At 49.9% G+C, this 4888-nt stretch overlaps 1 protein-coding gene across 1 annotated transcript in view; it reads right to left on the minus strand.

Annotated features, from left to right (window-relative positions):
• The window catches only part of FAM188B (family with sequence similarity 188 member B), a gene marked incomplete at both ends in the record, with an annotated part of 66510 nt that overhangs the window by 42185 nt on the left and 19437 nt on the right, over positions 1–4888 (minus strand). The window lies entirely within an intron of this gene.

A 4888-nucleotide genomic window follows, 5' to 3' on the forward strand; every position in this document is an offset into this window, starting at 1 on the left:
TCGTAGGTCTGATAAGAGCTGTTCTTGAAAAAGAGCAGTTTCTGTCAGAGCTCTCTCAGCCCCACCCACCTCACAGGGTGTCTGTTGTGGGGAGGGGAAGGGAAAGGAGTTTGTAAGATGCTCTGAGACTCCCTTGGGTAGTGAAGGGCGGGGTATAAATCCAATCTCTTCTTCTTCTTTTTCTTCTAGATGGGAGACCACCTTTCTTTGGTTAGTACTTGGATGGGAGACCACCAGGGAAGTCAAGAGTCCTTCCTTCCTTCCTTCCTTCCTTCCTTCCTTCCTTCCTTCCTTCCTACCTACCTACCTACCTACCTACCTACCTAAACCAGTTTGGTGTAGTGGTTAAGTGTGTGGACTCTAATCTGGGAGAACCGGGTTTGAGTCCCCACTCTTCCACTTGCACCGGGCTGGATGGCCTTGGGTAAGTCGAAGTTCTGATAAGAGCTGTTCTTGAAAAAGAGCAGTTTCTGTCAGAGCTCTCTCAGCCCCACCCACCTCACAGGGTGTCTGTTGTGGGGAGGGGAAGGGAAAGGAGTTTTGTAAGCCGCTCTGAGACTCCTTTGGGTAGTGAAGGGCGGGGTATAAATCCAATCTCCTCCTCCTCCTCCTCCTCCTCCTCCTGCTGCTGCTGCTGCTGCTGCTGCTGGACTGGCCAAAGGAACAACAGAGATGATACAGCCCTCACCTCACCGGGCAGCCTATCTCACAGAGACGGGGCTACCACAAAACAGGCCCTTCCTGGACTGATCCAAACTTACCCACTGTTAGACCAGACCCTTTGGAAGGAGAGAAGGTCCAACAGTTTTATCTCCAAGGTTGCTGCAGATAGCATGTTAGCGGGTTGGGGATTGTTTAATAATGTACAACTAAGGTTGCCAATCTCCAGGCAGGGCCTGGCTATCTCCCGGAATCACATCTCATCTCCAGACAACAGGGATCAGTCCCCCTGGAGGAAACGGCTGCTTCGGAAGGTGGACTCTGTGGCATCACATACCTGCTGGGCTCCCTTCCCAAGCCCCGCCCTCCCCAGGCTCCGCCCCCCCCCAAATTCCCCAGCCCAGATCTGACAACCCTACCGGCAACCCTTTTGCACCTATATTTGGTTCTTTCCCCCCCCAAAAAAATGTTATTAAGTTGTGGCCCTTGATTTAAATAAGTAACTGAAGAGCAATTTAAAATCATATCGTGTTACAAGCTGAACCCTGGCTGCTTGCCTGTGTGGACTTTGCAGTACGTTCAGGGTCTAGTCCTTCCTCCGTTTATTAAACCCATTAGCTCGCCACACCCCTGCTATGCAGTTCACCGCCACAGCGTGAATCATATTTAAGCTTTCTGATTCCGGACACGGCCGTCCCGCCCGAATCCAGAGATTTCGCGAGCCAACTAGTGAATATTTTTACTGTCTGGGGCCGAACCGGGTCGACTGAACTCACAGCTGAACCCAAACTGAACCGAAACGCTGACTCCTGGATATTATCTGTCAACGGAAATCCTACTCATCGGCAAACCTTTAGGGTACGGCTGGAAGGCACGCAGTAAGGGTTGTCAGCCCTGGGTCGGAAAAGACCTGGGGCTTTGGGTGGGTGTTGACAGGGCTAGGCGGGGTCTGGGGAGGAGAGATCTCAGTGAGGTGTGATGATGGCACACGCTCCGCCTTCCAAAGCAGCTGTTTGCTCCGGGGGAACGGTCTCTGTTGTCTGGAGACCGTTTGTAATTCCGGGGGATCTCCAGGTGCCGCCTGGAGGCTGGCAACCCTATATAATCGAGGAAGCTTGTAGAAGTTCCGTGGATCTGGGTTTGGTCCATGCCTGGATGAGAGATCTCTTTAGAACTTTCTACTTTGCAGTCCCTTGGACTGCAAGGAGATCAAATCAGTCAATCCTAAAAGAAATCAACCCTGACTGTTCCCTGGAAGGCCAGATAATGCAACTGAAGCTCAAATACTTTGGCCACCCAATGAGAAGGGAGCACTCCCTGGAGAAGAAGACCCTGATGCTGGGAAAGACTGAAGGTCAAAGAAGACGGGGACGGCAAAGGATGAGATGGTCGGACAGTGTCATCGATGCAACGGACATGAAGTTGAGCAAACCTCAGCGGACGGCGGAAGACCGGAAGGCCTGGCGTGATCTGGTCCATGGGGTCGCGAAGACGACTGAACAACAACAACTTTGGGCTCCAAGTGTCAGCTCCCGGCCATAAAGGCTAGAGGGGGGGGAACTGTTCACTCCTTGGAATGTACTTTCGGTTTCCTGGTTGCCTCAGTGATGCTCCCTTATCTGTATGTTTTATGTGCTTGGCCTTGAATGCTTCGGCCATAACACCTTCTCTGGGAAAGTGGGACCCTTACATTCTGGCGGGCCCCTCCCCTCATTGGCTCTACGCCACCCAGTGATCCCTTTGAACAATGTATCGCTGTTCACCCCGTGCTTTAGGCTTTAGTCTTAACACAGTTCCTGAGGTAGATGCCCTGCCAATACTGCTTCAATAAACTTTCCTTCTGACGAAGCGAGTTGTTGAGTCTGATTGCTGCAGTCTGACACCAAGGAAGAAAAGCGGGAAGTGAATCAATAGGGGGTTTAAAAAAATCCTTCAGGATCTTCTATCACCGTAGACTTATATTCTAGGTGGTTTCTTGTGTTAAATGGGTTTAAGAAGAAGAGTGCATTTTTATACCCCACTTGTCTCTACCCTAAGGAGTCTCAAGGCAGCTTACAATAGCCTTCACTTCCTCTCCCTTAAAATGGGGACCTTATGAGGTAGGTGGCTCTGAGAGAGCTCTGAGAGACCTGTGACTGGCCCAAGGTCACCCAGCAGGCTTGATGTGGATGAACAAAGAATCAAACCCAGTTTTCCAGAGTAGAGTCCCAGCCCATAGCTATGGTGCGGCTTTTGGGGGCTCCGCCCCCTCTTGAAAAGGCACAGCCCCACAAGAATTTCTCTTGTAAATGCTTTTTTCAATCATTTTGAAACATTTTTATAGGTGTGTGCTCCTTTATGCAGAGTGGGGTGCTGTAGCTGACTAATTCCTGCACTCAGCAAGGGGGGTTGGAGTAGGTGACCTCTAGGATCCCTTCTAACTCTGTCTCAAGAAACTGGTCTCTTCTAAGAGAGTTTTTCTGCCTAAGTGCTAGCTTTCTGGACTATAGAAGTCATCACCCAACCTCCCACTTGTTCTCAGAACTGTTGCTTAGGCCAGCAGAAGTTATTAACTTGCGGCAGCTGAGAACTGTAATCTAAAGTGGGTTGACAGCTTGCAGTTTAGAGATCTGTCCTGGTCACAGCTTCCTATTGGCTCAATGGCTTTTCTTTCTGCTCTGAGAACTTCAGTCCCACCAGGAAAAAAATTTGCCCCACAAGCCACAAGATCCTGGCTACGGGCCTGGTAGAGTTCACTACTCTTAATCACTACACGACACTGGCAACTTCCTGAATAGCTGCTCCGTTCTGTTCTCGGGATCTGTTTATTACCTGGGTAAAATACCAATCCAAGCTTAATGGGGACAGCTTCTAAGAGACACCGGGATTCCATGAATTTCCAGTAGAACCAGGGGTCATTTCCTGCAGGAGCGCACAGGAGCGGAGCTCTGGCAGTAAAGAGCCCAGGGGGCGGGCACATGCAACAAGCCCCCCACCCCCTGCTCCCAGCAGCCCTCAGTCAGAGCAAGAAGCAGCCAGGTAAGTTGCAGAGCTCCCCCCGGCCCCTCAGTCCAAAACAGTCCAGTGGCACCTTTAAGACCCAGTTTTATTCAGGTTCAAGCTCTCCCTCCTCTGCGAGGACAGATCTGCATGCCCCCCCCCAATAGCTACCAATCCAAAACAGTCCAGTGGCGCCTGAGCGGTGGGTGTTGCCTTCTGACACACTTCCGGTGGTGTCAGGGGGTGTGGCATATGCAAATAAGTTGTGCTAATGAGCTCCTGCACCTCTTTTTCTACAAAATGACCCCTGAGTAGAACAACGGGCACCATGTCATTTCCTCAAGAACGGCTGTCTTACCACAGCCTTCTTTATCCATTTGATTTCCTCTCATGGCTTTTATTTTTCTTTAGAAGGAAGGGGGGGGGACAAAGGAGGGAACACCCGCACGACATTTCAGACTTTCCTAGGCTGGTTTCTGGCACCCCGAGGGCAGGCACGCTGCCCATCCCAAAGGAACGTACAATGGCATCCTCTCGTTTTTGTATCCCAGAAAAGGCTTTTAGAAGTGGATTTGACGGAACATGGCTGAATCCACATAATGACTATATATGTACATGCCCGGGGGTGGAAAATGAATCATCCCTACGAGAAATGAGTCAAGGCAGAAGAACCCTGCCAACCATCTGAGGTGCAGAAGATCAGTCACCATATGGAAATAAAAGGAAATAGAAATGGATTACGGCGAAATACCGTTGGCTTTGTGGGAAAACGGGCGGATGGACTGAAAAATTCATTTCAGTGATCTCCCCGAATTAGCACTGATCCCCAAATAATCGTCCCCCTGGAGAAAAATGGCTGCTTTAGAGCAGGGGCGTCGAACTCATTTGTTATGAGGGCCGGATCTGACATAAATGAGACCATGTTGGGCCGGGCAATGCGTGTCATAAAACGTAATGCCAGGTAGCGGAGATATAAACTTTATAAAGGACACAAACAGAAAGGTGGGGTTTTTTTTACTTAAAATAAAAACATGCTTAAAACATTAGCACACTTGCAAGATTTTGTTTATTTAACAGTGTCTGATAACTGATACCTCTTGCCAAGGGTCATTTCGTAGAAAAAGAGGTGCAGGAGCTCATTAGCATAACTCATTAGCATAAATTATTTGCATATGCCACACACCCTGACATCACCGGAAGTGTGTCAGAAGGCAACACCCACCGCTCAGGCTCCACTGGGCTGTTTTGG

The sequence above is a fragment of the Gekko japonicus genome, unplaced genomic scaffold (genome assembly GCF_001447785.1).
Source record: "Gekko japonicus isolate JY-2015 unplaced genomic scaffold, Gekko_japonicus_V1.1 scaffold4787, whole genome shotgun sequence".
Lineage (NCBI taxonomy): Eukaryota > Metazoa > Chordata > Lepidosauria > Squamata > Gekkonidae > Gekko > Gekko japonicus.